We start from the raw sequence: 16,782 nt of genomic DNA on the forward strand, positions 1-16,782 counted from the left end.
ATGTCTTTAGCGTCTGAGCCTCCCAGCTTTAAAAAGGAACCACCCAAAGAGACAGACTTTCGAAACTCAGGGCTCAGAGGTCCGTACAACCTTATTTTGAGTTGTGAATCCAGAACTCTTCATTAAACCTAACAAACCTGTAATGGCTTTTGGATTTGCGTAGCTTCATTGGTTATCTACATCCAACACAAGAGAATACAAAGAACCTCTCTGAAGCTATTGATAGTGAGGGACACATCTATGAGGAGGAAAACATACAAATGGGATTAATAGTGCTGGGTACTGCAGTGGGACTTTTTTGAGGGCTCTGAAATCTTCAGATGAAAGACAGTGTGCAGTGTCATGCTTCTTGTTCTAGGATGTGTTGATGAGGAAAGAAAGTAGCAGTTGCAACCAGGCCACTAGAGTAAATTTCATCCTTGCAGAGCTGCAGCCCTTACCCCACTCTCCACAACAAGAGCTTCTCAATATTTTTCTTAAGTCCTTGCATAAAAGTGCCATGAGAATGGAAGTCATTTTTGTTAATTATTAAGTTCTATATAATAAAAGTATCCAGTGCTGTTAAAACGAAAGAACTTGTGGCATTCTTCTAAGCATTTAGGAGAAAATGCAAGTATTACCTTCCTTATATTAGGAAAAAAGGCTGATAATTCATGAGCTAAGCTTCCAATGGAAAGAAAGAAGGAAGGAAATAATGAAGGCAACAGAAGAAATAAAACAACCATACCATGAGAAAATAAGGAAAGCCCAAAGTCAGGCTTGAAAAAGTAATAAAATTGACAGCTTAGGCAAGTTTGGTCAAGGAAAAAAGATGATGTAAATAAACAATATGAAGAGTTAGAAAGTCATATGCATTGATTTTTAAAATACTTTTTAAACAAAGATTTTATTTATTAGAGAGGGCGCACGTGCACGTGCGCAAGCAGGGGGTAGGAGCAAAGGGAGAGGGAGAAGCAGACTCCCTGGAGAGCAGGGAGCCTAAGGTAGGACTCAGTTCCAGGACCCGGAGATCATGACCTGAGCTGAAGGCAGACGCTTAACTGAGCCACCAAGGCGCCTGCATTGATTTTAAAATATTGAGAAAATTTGAGTAATGTTATGCCAATAAATCTGAAAATTTTTGATAAATAGGGTCTATTCCTAGAAAAAAAAATGTAGCAAATAGGCTCAAGGAGATATATAAATCATGGTCATATAACCTTTAAAAAATTTTAGTCAAAAGTCTTCTCCACAAATAAAGCATGAAGTCTAGAGATTAGTTTTGTTAAACATTCAGAAAAATTCTAATTTCACACAAAATAAAGCTCATTACCAAAATTTCACGGACAGTACAGAAATGATAACCAATCTTGCTCATGAATATGGAAAACTATTAGCAAATTAAAAGCCATTAGGTATTACAAATTGAATATGTCACAAATTTATGTTTAGTCCCAGGGATACCTGGCAGTTTTTATAAATTACTTTGTATTTTTATGAATGATAAGATGCCCACAATTTTTTTTCTTGATTGTATCTTAAATTGGAATATTCAATGGGTGTTTGTTTTTTCCTTCCTTATTGGAACATATAATGGTGTGTTTTATAATTGCTAGAATCTTTGATTAAAAATAGTAATTTGCACAGTAGGTTAAAATCAGAATCATATGATCATGTAACTTGTTGATAAAATTCAACATCTGTTTATGAAAAAAGCTTTTGGCAAAGGAGAAACAAAAAATTTTAAAATATAAAGGGTATCTTACAAAATACAGTGAGCATCATCTTGAAAGTTCAAATGTATTTCCTTTCAGTTTGAGAACAAGACAAGGATGACTGCTATAAACATTATCTACTCATCTTTGGCTGATAGTCCTAACCAATATATCTAAGCATGAGAAGGAAATAAAAATTATGATAAAAAAAAAAGGAAACAAAATTCTTATTATTTAAAGATGAAATAATAACCCGGAGAGAAAATCAAGAGGATTCCATAGATATATTTTGGAATGGTTGTTGAATGTAAAAACGAAGTGCAACACACCAACCACAAATAGTAGGAAAAAATACTTTAAAAAAAAAAAGATTTTATTTATTTATTTGAGAGACAGCATGAGATAGAGAAAGCATGAGCAGGGGGAGCAGCAGAGGGAGAAGCAGACTCCCTAATGAGCAGGAAGCCAGATATGGGACTCAATCCAAGGACCCTGGGATCATGATGTGAGCTAAAGGCAGACACTTACCCTACTGAGCCACCCAGGAACCCCGGAAAAAAATACTTTAAAAAAATATTTTCCAGGGCCACCTGGGTGGTGCAGTCCCGTTAAGTGTCCAACTCTTGTTTTGGGCTCAGGTCATGATCTCAGGGTCATGGGATGGAGCCCCTGTCGGGCTCTAAGCTCAGCACAGAGTCTCCTTGAAATTCTCTCTCCCTCTCCCTCTGCCCCTCCTGCTTGTTCTCTCTCTCTCAATAAATAAATAAAACCTTGAAAAATTTTTTTCCATAGTATCAAAAATGATGTTTCAAGGAATAAGTACAACTCAAATGTAAGAAAAATTAAGGAAAAAATTCTAAAACTTAATTTTAAAATATTTTTAAAAACTGAAAAACAGTAATACTATCTTTATGGAACAGAAGAGTCAATATTGTAAATATGACAATTTTCCTTAGCAGATTCATATAAATACAATTTTAACGAGGCTTCCAACTGAGATTTCTGTGGAAATTGACAAGTTATTTCTAAAATGTATTGAAAGTACAAAATGTCAGTAGATATCAAGATACTCATGACGAAAGATAACATAATGACAGAGTTGCTTTAATAGTAATTAACACAGGGGCACCTGGGTGGCTCAGCTGGTTAAGCGTCTGCCTTTGGCTCAGGTCATGATCCCAGGGCCCTGGGAATGAGCACGGCATCGGGCTCCCTGCTCACGGGGGAGTCTGCTTCTCTCTCTCTCTCTCCCTCTGAGGCTTTCTCGCTCTATCTCAAATAAATAAAATATTTTTAAAAAATAGTAATTAACACAGCATATTAGTACAGGGATAGACAAATAGACCAATGGAAGAGAACGGAGATATCTAACAGAAATCCACACAGATAGGAAAATTTGATTTTGACAGAGATGATGCTATAAATCACTGGGGAAAGAATAGAAATGGTGCTGGAACATTGGTTATATCTATGCCATATATTAAAGTCAATGACTATGGGGTTTCTTTTTGGGGTGATGAAAGTGTTCTGAAATTAGTCATGACAGCTCTGTGAATATACTAAAGACACTGAATTGTGTACTGTAAGAAGATTAATTTTATAGTATGTGAATTATATCTTAATAAACCATTATTTAAAAAATCCATGCCAGGTGGATTAAAAACATATGTGAAGGACAAATACCTAAAATGTTTTAGAATACATTGTTAGGAAAATATTTTTATGACTTCAGGATAGGAAAGCATTTTTAAAAATAGATACAGAAAGTTCACATCATAAAGGAAAATAACACAAAAATTACAATAAGCAATATGTGTCAGACACTGTTTCAAACGTACACATATTAACCAATTCAGAGAAGGTTAAATTGAACTGCATTAAAATTTAGACCTTCTGTTCATCAGAAGACTCCATAAAGAGAGTGAAAATGCAAGCTCAACTTGGAAGCAGTTATTTGCAACACTTGTAACTGCACAAAGGGTTAGTATCTAGAATAGATAAAACCCTCCTATGAAATAAGAATCAATAGGAAAAAGATGAACAATCCATTAGAAAAATTGCAAAATAGTCATTTCATAGTAGAGAAATGGCCATTAAAGAAACAGAAATCCTCCACCTCATTGGTAATCAGAGAAATTTGAATCTGGCTTTCTAGGTCTTTAGGAAGGTTTGCTTTTCAAGGTAGGAAGACAAGCATACTTATTTTTTAATTTAATACTTCGCTAGCTTGATTTATAAACTTTACACATTTGGATATGTGGTCCATAGATTTCCATGTATTCTTGAACAGGACTACATGTATTCAGGGCAGGCCTATAAATGTATGTTTATATAACTTAAAAAAAAGCAAGTTGATTCCAAAGACAAAATTTACGGCGGTGATTAATCTCTGGTGAGGGGGAAAGGATGCCATTAGGGAAGAGCACAGAGGAACTTTTAAGGTAATATAATTATATTCTTGAACTGAGAGGTATGTATTTAATGCAAACTATATTTATTTTCTTTCTTTCTTTTTTTTTTCAGAGAAAGAGAGAGCAAGAGAACAAGTGCCAGCAGGTGGGGAGGGGCAGAGGGAGAGAGGGAATCTTTTTTTTTTTAATTTTTTATTGTTATGTTAATCACCATACATTACATCATTGGTTTTTGATGTAGTGTTCCATGATTCATTGTTTATGCATAACACCCAGTTCTCCATGCAGAACGTGCCCTCTTTAATACCCATCACCAGGCTAACCCATCCTCCCACCCCCCTCCCCTCTAGAACCCTCAGTTTGTTTTTCAGAGTCCATCATCTCTCATGGTTTGTCTCCCCCTCCGATTTCCCCCCCTTCATTCTTCCCCTCCTGCTATCTTCTTTTTTTTCTTAACATATATTGCATTATTATTATTATTATTGCATTACTTATTTCACTCAGCATAACACCCTCCAGTTCCACCCACGTCGTTGCAAATGGCAAGATCTCATTCCTTTTGATGGCTGCATAATATTCCATTGTGTATATATACCACATCTTTTTTATCCATTCATCTGTCAATGGACATCTTGGCTCTTTCCACAGTTTGGCTATTGTGGACATTGCTACTATAAACATCGGGGTGCACATACCCCTTCGGATCCCTACATTTGTATCTTTGGGGTGAATACCCAGTAGTGCAATTGCTGGGTGGTATGGTAGCTCTATTTTCAACTTTTTGAGGAACTTCCATACTGTTTTCCAGAGTGGTTGCACCAGGGGAGAGAGGGAATTTTAAGCAGGCTCTACGCCCAGCGTGAACTCACGTGATGCTCAATCTCATGACCCTGAGATCATGACCTGAGCTGACACCAAGAGTTGGATGCTTAACAAATTCAGCCACCCAGGTGCCCCTGATGCAAGCTATATTTAAAGGTCATGTTTTCTTTTTTTTTTTTTTAAAGATTTTATTTATTTGCGAGAGAGAGAATGAGAGACAGAGAGCATGAAAGGGAGGAGGGTCAGAGGGAGAAGCAGACTCCCCGCCGAGCAGGGAGCCCGATGTGGGACTCGATCCCGGGACTCCAGGATCATGACCTGAGCCGAAGGCAGTCGCTTAACCAACTGAGCCACCCAGGCGCCCTAAAGGTCATGTTTTCAATAATAAGGTATAAAGCAGCATAATTATATTGTTTCATCTGTGTTTGAATTTAGGCAAAACTTGTTTGCTCTTAGCTATTACAGATACTATTGGAAGAGGCTGTTCAATCTTCCTCCACATGGCTGACTCACATTCTGTCTGCCATATTCCTTCTCAAAAGTTCAACAGTAGGTAGAATTTAGAGAAATAAACTTCCCGTTACCATGTTCCTGCTCCTCATCCTGTCTCTGCCTATTTAGGGTTCTCATTTTTTTTTTCTTTCTGGTTGCTGTAGGAAGGCCTCAGATAGGAGGAAGACTCCATTAAGGCCCTGATGCTGCAGGTTGGAGCTTCTGAGACCAAACAGCAACACTTCACCACAAGAGGGCAGTTTGACCCTGACTTTTGGTTCTATTCGCGAAGTAGTTGGATAGGATATTTTGTGACCCAGAGGGATACCTGGGATTTAGCTAGTTTGGTAGCAGTAGCCACATGTGTGTGTTCGTGTGTGTGTGTGTGTGTGTGTGTGTGTGTTAGACAGGGCGCACATTAAAAATCTGCTACATCCTAGCTGAAGGGCAGCCCTATATGGCAAAGCAATGTAAAAACTGCTTAAGCACTGCCACTTACTAGCCATGTGACCTTGGGCAGGTTACCTGTGTCTCAGCACAACTGTAAAATATATTTTATATTATATACAAGGATAATATTACTAATTACCTCATGAGATTGTTATCAAGAGTAAATGAATTTATATATGTGCAGTAGTCCAGCATCATCCTCTAGGACATATATGGTTTTTGTAGGAGCCAGACTAGTGAATTATATAAGGATGTGGTAGATCACAGTCCCTGGATCTTTCAGATCTTTAAGGGTGGCTTTATTTTTTTATTTTTTAAAATATTTTATTTATTTATTCATGAGACACAGAGAGACAGAGAGAGAGAGAGAGAGAGAGAGAGAGGCAGGCTCCCCACGGAGGAGGGAGCCCGATGCGGGACTTGATCTCAGGACCCCAGGATCATGACCTGAGCCGAAGGCAGATGCTTAACCAACTGAGCCACCCAGGTGCCCTTTAAGGGTGGCTTTAATTTCTGCCATAGTTCCAGGCAATATTGTTTTTTTTTTATTTACAATATTTATAATGACATTTTATAATATTTTTTCAAATTTTTACTATATTTGTTTTTATTTATAATATCGCATTGTTTTTAATTTACTATCTGGGCCAAGGTAGAGTGGGAGGGACAGTTACAGAGCTTCCACTGGCTTTTCCCACTTCCATAGCTCTTATGCTATGGGCTGAAAAACTAATGTGGGAATCCTGCTCACTATAAAGTTTAGTGATGGGGAAAATGATCACTGGATGAGTCATGGAACCGATGAATCTACTATGTGTGAGATCTTGGCCAGGACACCATTTATTATTTATTATTAACTTCCCCAACAGGGGGAGCATCATAATGCTTTGGATTCTCAGGTATTAATGTCAAATCAGATCCTACAGCCAACATTCCTCAAGATGCCTTGGTATTTCTCTTTCCCTTGTATACAGTGACCTGAATAAATGCCCATAGGTCCCTTTGGGGTAGGTCTGAGAGAATTATCTAAACGTTTGCTATGGTGTTGTATGGTTTTCTCATGGCAGCTCCACATAAAATCAACGGGTTCTGAACCTGAAAGGGGGCTCAGGCTTGGAAATAGGGAAGAGACCATGACTTTCTATTGAGACAGGTGCTCTCAGGAGTTTAATCATCCATCCTTGGTTTCTTTTGATTGTATTGACTGAGCAATGCTGACTATCTCTCTTGCCCTTAAGGACCTGTGCTCTCTTAACAATCTCCATAGCTCTCTGAGTCAGGGTCCCCCTTACTAGCCACCCTGACTTTGCAGCTCATTATGATAATTGAGCCCACCTTTCTTCTGATAGTTAAGCACTGCCGCATGGTCCGTGTTTTTTGGGATCCTATCATTCCCATTCTGTCAAGTAGCCCAGTGTGGTGCCAGTCTCCTACCATCAGCCTTGGCCACTGGTGAGCTAGCTCTGGTGTGCTAGCTCTTCTCAGCTCTTACAAGGGCTGACTGTTACATTTTTTAGGAATATTATGAGCCAGTTGTTAAACAGAAGATGTTAAATGTTATAGGACAGGAGAATGATCCTATATTGATAAACTCTTCCTTGTCCAACTTTATGTTCTATCTTCTTGATTCGATAACCTCCTGTCATGTCCCAGTCCCATACATATTTTCTCAGCTCCTGCCAGTACATCTTTGTTAGGTCCTATAGCACCTTTTCCTCCTCAGCAGGGTTTGCTGTGTCAGATTGTGATTGATGCTAGGTTATTATCTGGTAGCTGGGATATGAGGTATGGTTATATCCTGTACAAAGGTGGATGGGGATGGCATTTGTCCTGCAAAGCAGAGACTCTGCATCACCTTCCAGGGACTAGGTAAAGCTAGCTTTCAATGGGGAGGAGTTTGAGGATTTAAGATTTTTGAGTGCTTTAACCACAAAGTCCCCATTCTAAGTCTTAGGGTCACTCCTTCCTAATCAATGCCCCGACCTTGGTAAAACTGACTTGCCTGGGTTGAGAATCAAATATTTCTGGAGCTTCACTTATCTTATAATTAAAGGCTGAATCTGATTTTCACCTTCTTCTGCCTTTAGACTACAAGAACTGAGTGTCTACTACCAAGGAAGACTTCTGGCTTTTATGCTTTGCCTTAAATTGGTAAATAATACCTCTAGCCTTTCATTTTTCTCCCCAGTGCATTGATTAATAGCACTTAGCAACAACCATCATATTCCAGCCCCCCCCCTTTTTTTTTTTTACAAATTATTCAGGTACAATTGATGATAATACTATACATGTGGATGGGAGATAAGTTTTGACATACACATACACTCATGAAACCATTATCAAAGTCAAGATAACATTTCCATCAACCCCAACATTTTCCTCCTGAATCTTTTTAATTTATCCCTCTTTCCATCCCCATTCTCAGGTAACTTTTGATCTGTTTTTTGTCACCATAGTTTAGTTTGTATTTTCTAGAATTTTATATAAATGGAATCATACAGTATGTAATCTTTTTGTCTGGTTTCTTCCATTAAGAGTAATGATTTTGAGATTTGTACAGGTTGTTGAGTTTATCCAGTAATCCATTCTTTTTTACTGTTGAATAGTATTTAATGGATATACCAAGTGTTTATCCTCCCACTTGCTGATGAATATTTGGGCTGTTTCTAGGTTTGGTTTTTATGAATACAGCTGCTATATACCAGTCTTTGTATGGACATATTTTACTTTTTCTTGAATAAATATCTAGGAGTGGAATGGCTGGAGTACTTGTTAGGTATATATCTAACTTCTTAAGACACTGCCAAACTATTTTACAAAGTTGTACCATTTTACTTTCTCATTGGCAATGTATGAGAGTTCCAGTTGTTCCACACCTTTGCCAACACTTAGTAAAGTCTTTGAACTTTAGCCATTCTAGTAGATGTGTAGTAGTAACTCCTGAAAGTTTCCTTGCGCCCCTTTAAAATTCCTTCTTTTATCCCCTCCCTGTAACTGTTTCCTGTCCCCAGGCAACCACTAATCTGTTTTCTATCACTATAGATTAGTTTGTATTTTCTAGAGTTTTATATAAATGGAATCATACAGTATGTATTTTGTATGGCTTCTTTCACTTAGCATAATTATTTTGAGATACACCCATGTTGCAGCATGTATCAATAGTTCATTTGTTTTACTGCTGTGTATTATTCCATTGTATGGATATACCACAGTTTACCAATTCATCTGTTGATGGACATTTAGATTTTTCTAATTTTTGTCCAACAGAAACAGTGCTATGAACATTTATGTACAAGTGTTTGTATGGACATATGCTTCCATTTCTCTTGGGTAAATACCTAGGAGTAAAATGACTGGATCGTATAATAGGGGTATATTTAACTTTTTAAAAGAATCTGCAAAACTGCTTTCAAAGTGGTTGCATGGAAATAAGAATGAGAAACAAAATAAACATACAAAAAACAGCATTTAATCTGTCATTTCAATGGAGAGGGAACATTTAACAATGAGTAAGAATATGCATCTGCATTTGGAAAGAAACTCCTCTGTATAGGACATTTGTATACATTAAGACATTGTACAAACATATAAGACATTTTGATAACAGATGTTTGAAAATATTTCCATCATTGTGGGATTTTTTTTTTTTTTGCCAAAAGTGATTTATGTCATCTATAAAATTGTATTATCTAAACTCTTAAAATGTATCTAAAATAAAATTATCTAATCTATTTTTAAATATTCCAAAAGGTTAGTTTGAACCCATTTGTTTAAAATATGAAAATGCAAAAACTTTTAGTGCTTGCAAGAAAAACTTATTGATATTTGGGAAGACAGAAATTTACTACCTAAATGTCAAAAAATATTTTTAAAATAGATAGATGGATTGATTTAGTAAATGCATAAATTCAACTTGAATTCATAATTCTTTGCAAGATCTTTTTTAGTTGTGCGAGCCATTAACACCAAATATTTAAATAAACTAAATTTGTAACCAGAACTTTGTATCACTTTATCCCATGGTACCAAACCAAATTTTATAGAAACAAACTATTCCATTACATTTCTCTCACTAAAATTTCTTTGGTGAAGGCAAGGAAATGTTTTATTTATAATAAAATAAGCTATTTTATTATAAATTACATAATTATTATATACATATAATTGTATATATGTTATATTATATATAAATTATTATTCCATTTAAGAATAGGTGTTTATTTCTATCTCATCCTTTCAAAATTTCTATCTTTGGAGGTGTGACTTATAATGTATAAAATATATTACTATAGCACTAACCTATATAGTTTATAAAGAAATAAGTATGCATATATCAGGGATATCAGTTCAACATTGCTTAGATGGGGTGTCCAATTAAAAAGTTTGGGGATCATAGGCCTATGTGATGACAAAAAAACCCATATACTTAAGTAAGTATCAGGTCATCTCAATGGCAACATTTAGTCAAAATATTTTTCTAGGGCAGTCCTCCTCTCAAAAAAAACCTAGAAAGCGGTACTTTTAATTCAGGTATTAATGTACTATGTTATTATTAGAGAACCATTTTTAAAGTGTGGCCCACGGACCCGTGGGTCTGCAAAGTCAAAACTATTTTCATAATAATGCTGACATGACTCGCGTTTTTCACTCTGTTGGCATTTGTACTGATGGGGCAAAAAAAAAAAGGTGGATAAAACTGCTAGAGCCTTAGCATGAATCAAGACCCTGGAACCAAACTAGTCATGATATTCTTCACTGTCATACACTCACAGAAACAAAAAAAAAACCTAGTTCACTTAAGAATGCCCTTGATGAAGCAGTAAAAATTAATTTTATTAAATCTTGACTCTCAAGTATACATCTTTTCATTATACTGTATGACAAAAAATAGGAAGCATACATACAGCACTTCTGCTGCATATCCAAGTATTATGGTTGTATCGGGGAAAAAGAACTTACACAATTTTTTTGACTTGTGAGCTCTACTAGCTGCTTTTTCCAGGGAACATCACTCACTAATGACTAAGAGACAAACTATGGTTATTCAGACTTATGTAACTTGAGAGAGAGTGTCTCAAAAATGAATCACATAATCCTGTCACTTCAAGGAACACAATTGACAGTATTTGATACCAATGATAAAATTTGAGTTTTCAAGTGAAAATTAGAATTCTGGGGGCACCTGGGTGGCTCAGTCATTTAAGCGTCTACCTTCGGCTCAGGTCATGATCCTAGAGTCCTGGAATCAAGATGCGTTGGGCTCCCTCCTCAGCTTCTTCCTCTCCGTCTGCTGCTCCCCCTGCTTGTGCTCTCTCTCTGTCTCTCTCTGTCAAATAAATAAAATATTTAAAAAACCTCACTACTTATAAAAAATTTGAATTCTGGAAAGCTTGTGTCTTCTGCATGCTCTTGACAGCTTCCCGACACTTAAACACTTTACTGATATCTTTCTGAAGAGATCAGTGGTGATATTAACAACTGTGATTTTTAAAATATTGTTTAATGAAATGTGTTAATATATGGAAGATCTGAGTAGCTCAGCAAACCAAATTTCCCCCAGTTGGCCAAAATTTGATGTTACAAAATAATCTGTGGATAAAATATCCATTCAAATGCAATGGATTTTAATGTAATGCAGTTAAGAAAGTTCATTGATAATGATTTTGGATTCCACATGGAGACTGACTTTTAATAAACTGCCACTTGTTGATTCTTAGTGCAGTATCAAAGAGGAATATCCATAATTATCTGAAAAGGCAATTAAAATACTCTTCGCTGTTCAAATTGCATATCCAGATTTTCTTCACACACTTCAACCAAAACAGCATATTGAATGCAGAAGCATATATGACCATCCAGAATTTGCAAAATCTTTCTGTTCCCACTAATTGTGGGTTTTTTCTTTTTTTTGGAAAATACAGTTAATTTCCATAAAACCTATATCATTCCTATTTACATATAATGGGTGTATTACTTTTATGGTAAGATAAATCAATACCTTACCAGCTTCTCAATTTTAATGGATATAATCCACATGACCAGGAGTTCTTTGGAATCCTCGATAATTTTTAAGAACATAAAGGGGTCTTGAGACCAAAAAGTTTGAGAACTGCTGTCTCAAAAGAAAGATAAGACAGCATGATCCCTTTACTTTGCTAAGATTGGTTAAGGGTAGAGGGAAAAGAAGATGCTTACATCAAATAGTGATGGGATAGATAAAATTAGTGGTTACATTTTTCTTTTTACCCTCTTCTCTTGCATTTGAGGCCTGTTATGGCTTGGTATTTTATCTTAACTGTTTTATCATGGCAGGAAGCATTCTGACAATATGAGTGAGCCTCTTAAGTCACATAACCCTGCTGAGGGTGAAAGTGGAGCATTTCCTTGTCAGTTATACAGACTATGTACATTCATCATGTTTATGTTTCAGACCCAGAACTGGCTAAAATTGGAAAATTCTTCTTAAACTACAATTTTCTCTTTCTACAGCTAAAAATTTAAGAAAATCCCTAGATACCATGGTCATATCTATGATCTTGAAATTATTGTTCTCAACCCACAACGAAGAAATTGCTTATTGAAGACAATTCTTTTCCAAAGAAAAAAGTCCAATAAGAGATTAAATATGCACTTTAATTTTGGAGGAGAGTTAAGTTTCACCCTGACATAGCATGCCCTTTCAGACGGTGGCTTATTCTCAGTGCTTCAGCAAATAACGCAGAACAGTACAGTAAATTTCTATCCTTCCTGAGAGCCCTACTGGGAGAGATTTCTCCCTAACCCTGGCTGAGGCTCTCTTTATTTATTAGAGGGATTAAACTTAATTCCCTTGATTTGTACTTATTCTTTCTAACAATGGTTGATACCCAGGAATTCAGAAAGACTTTTTCAGAATTGAGATGCAAGTTCAATGTCAGCCTTTATTTCAGTTTGGCTAAATCAAAACAAAGGAATAGTTGCCAACTAAAGCATACCATGCAGAATGCAGGACTTACATGGTGACTGAGCATTGAATCTCACTCCCACGATTTTGCTGGAAATTAGATGGAGCCACAGAAAAATATCAAAAGCATTGGCTTTAAGTTCAGTGGGCATAAGTTGAGCTTCAGGAAGGTAGAATCTTACTAGGCAATCTCCTGATTATTGCTGCAAGAACTTCTTGGTTGAAAGATTATGGATACATCACCTTTGAATAACTCTTTACTATTTGGGAGACATAAGAATGATTTAGAGCATAGGCTCTGGGTTTGAACCCTGACCCACCACTTACATGTGACGTTGGTTAAGGTACATTACTACTCTGTGTCTTAGATTCTATATCTATAAAATAAGAATAATCATGACCTACCATACAGAATTATGTGGTTGATATGAATAAATGTAACATATTTATGATGAAACTCAAAATTCTTAAGAGGTCTTTTTTGTCCATTGAAGAAAAATACAGGCTTTGGATCATGAACTGCATTAGTCATTTTTATTTACCTTCTAGAAAACAGGATAGGAGTGGCTGAAGTACTTTGAAGGGAAAAACTGGTTTCAGCTTGTTGACTCTTATTACAGTGCTAAAATATGTACAGTTTTTTGTCAGCAGATATTTGAGAACCAAAACTTTTACACTTAGGAGTATTGGTTCATCTGTGAAATGTTAGTTTCTCTTAGTGAACTTCACCAAGGACATGAAATTCAGTACCCTTATTTATAAATCCGATCTTTAAGCACACATGATTGTTCATGCTCAAAAAATATAAAATCTTACTCTATCTTCACTTTTAATTTCTTCCCATTTTTCTCCTCACTCAATGTGTTATTCACAACTTCTCCTTTTTCCTTCTTAGTCTCTTACACATACATACAAACACACATACAGACACACTTACAAACACACTAGATAATACCACATTGATAACCATTGAGTTATCCCATTTATATGAAATGCCCGGAATAGGCAAATTTATAGAGACAGAAAGTAGATTAGTGGTTGTCTAGGGCTGAGGGGATATGGGGGATAGGAAGGTGATGGCTCAGGGTTATGAGATTTCTTTTTGAGGTAATGAAAATGCTCTAAGAGTGATTGTAGTGATAGATGCACACCTTTTTGAATATACTAACAGCCATTGAATTGTATACTTTCAGTAGGTGAATTGCATAGTATGTAAATTGTATCTCAGTGAAGCTGTTTAAAAAGCTAACAGAAGGGGCGCCTGGGTGGCTCAGTCATTAAGCGTCTGCCTTCGGCTCAGGTCTGCCTTCCGCTCAGGTCATGATCCCAGGGTCCAGGGGTCGGGCTCCCTGCTCGGGCGGGAAGCCTGCTTCTCCCTCTCCCACTCCTCCTGCTTGTGTTCCTGCTCCCGCTATCTCTCTCTCTGTCAAATAAATAAATAAAATCTTTAAAAAAATAAAAAATAAAAAGCTAACAGAAGGGGAAAAATGGAATAATAATTGTGTGATACAAGACAAGGCAAGAAAGGAGAAATAAAGGAATAAAAACCGATGGACAAATAAAAAAGCCGGTAGAAACAGGGTACAGTTAAACTCAAGCATTTCAATAATTACATTAATTTGGACTAAAGACTCTCTTTGAAAAAATATATATGGAAATGCAAGGGCTGAGAATGAAGGAGGCAATCATGGAGGTAAAAGATTAGAACTTTAAACTATCATATCAAGAATAACTTTAAAGCTACAATAAGACAGTGTAATATTGGGGCAAGAATAGGCAAATAGAATGCTGAATTTAGAATAGATCTACATATATATAGTCACATGGTTTACAATCAAGAGCCCATTGGAATTGAGGAGGGGAAGGGATGGACATTTCAATAAATGGTGCCAGATCAATTGGATATCTATATGGAAAAAATTAACCCTCATCTCTACCTAAAAAATTATTTTGAGATGATCAAAGACCTGAATGTGTCCCAAATAAAGATTTTCAAGAAAACAAAGGAAAATATCCTCATGACCTTGGTGTAGACAAAAATATCTTAAACTGTCCATTACAGAGAAGACTGACGAGTTATACTTCATTAAAGTTGAGAACTTCCACTTATCAAAAGATGGAATCAGTTGAGCGGAAATATAAACAATAGACTGGGAGAAGATATTTTCAATACATGTATCTGACAGAGGACTCATCCTAGATCATAAAAACTCCCACAATGATAAAAAAAAAACCCCAAACAATCCAATATTTAAAAATGAGCAGAAATTTATACCTCACAGAAAGAAGATGTCCACATAGCCAGTAAGTGTAAAGGGCTCTCATCATGCTTAAATATCAAGAAAGCAAATATAAACCATAATGAAATACCAAGGTTGAAATACCAGAATGTCAACACCAAGGTTTGATGAGAATGTGGAGCAAATGGAACTCTCATACATTGCTTTTGGGAATGCAAATTTGTACAACCACTTTGAAAAATTCTTTTGGCAGTATTTACTAAAGCCAAATGTGCATATACCTTGTGACCCAGCAGTTTCACTTTTGAGTATGATGCCAACAGATGTGAGTGCTTATAACCATCAAAAGATATGTATAATAAGAATGTTCATAGCAGCATTATTTGTAATAGCTCCAACCTGGTAAAAACTCAAATGTCCATCATGAGCTGAATAGATAAATAACTTGTGAATGAATGATAAACTGGTATTACAATAATAATATGCCAATAAAAACGAGCAAACCACTACTTCATAGCATGGATGAAAATCGCATACAAAATCCTGAAAGAAACCAGATGTAAATGAATATATACTATATAATACCATTGATATGAAGTTCAAAACAAGCAGAACTAATCAGTGATAGAGTTCAGAATAACTCATTATGTTTAATGGAGTATTGACAGAGTGGCATGAGGAAGCCTTCTGGGATGCTGGAAATGTTCTACATCTTTAGTTGATGCTTATACAATGGGTGTGTATGTGTATATATATATGTATATTACATATATATGTAAGCATTCATCAAGCTGCACATTTAAGATTTGTGTACTTAACTGTGTGTAAGTTATCTCATAAGTAAAATAAGTTGGTTGAGAGTTATATCTATCTCTGTATCAGTGCACAGAATGATGGTGAACAAAATAAACGATATTTGATCTTACAGGTATCAATGAGAATTCTTAGGTGGAACATGTGAATGGAATACAGAATTTAAGTAATACTTGGGTCAAAAATATGTAATAAAATGTAAGGACTAATAGCATTAACAAAGTACTTATTTACAGAAAAAGCAACAACTAGAAAATAGAAGAAAGGTAGAGAGGATTTGGGCTGTTGGCATTTCCTAAACTCTGTCAGGCAGAATCCTATAGTCCTAAAAGTTGTTACGTTTTCTGGGAGGAAAATACCATGTTTGTTTCTTTCTGCTGCCGTCAGAACAATAGAAACAACTCCAGGGATTTCCAACCTTTAGCCTGGAATGCAGAGAACTGTTGGCCAAAGTGTTAGAAGGGCCGAAGCGGCGGAGGTGAAAGGATGCCACCTGGATAACAATAACCCTGGGAAGCCAACCCCTAAGGCTAGAGGAGCAGAAGGGAAAGGGGTGTTGCCCACGTCCCACGAGCGCTGCCCGGCTGAGGCTGCCGGAGCACCACGGCTGCAGCCGCGCCTTTGCAGGAAGCCCGGAGTCCCCCTGACGGTTCACGATGCTGGAAGCCGCCGCCCCATCTGCGCTGACCGAGCTGCCGCTGCTGCGGGAGCTGCTAACTGTCCTGTGCCGCTGTGGCTGCACCTGCGCCGCTCTTACAGCAACCTGCCCTTGCCCGGAGTGGCCCGCCGCTGCTACTGCCCAAGCCAGAGCAGAAGAGGGAAGGCAAGGGCTCCGCGCTCCGCCTGCTTCCTGACCTGGGGCCAGCGCCTGCAGCGCCAGCGCCTCATCGGGAGCCGGCTGAGGAGACAGTCTGCGA

General features: G+C 36.9%; 1 pseudogene; it reads left to right on the forward strand.

Moving 5' to 3' along the window:
* LOC116649647 lies at window positions 1-270 on the forward strand (annotated as a pseudogene).
* The last annotated feature ends 16,512 nt before the right edge of the window (window positions 271-16,782 follow it).

This window comes from Phoca vitulina, unplaced genomic scaffold (assembly GCF_004348235.1).
Source record: "Phoca vitulina isolate PV1807 unplaced genomic scaffold, GSC_HSeal_1.0 scaffold49, whole genome shotgun sequence".
NCBI lineage: Eukaryota > Metazoa > Chordata > Mammalia > Carnivora > Phocidae > Phoca > Phoca vitulina.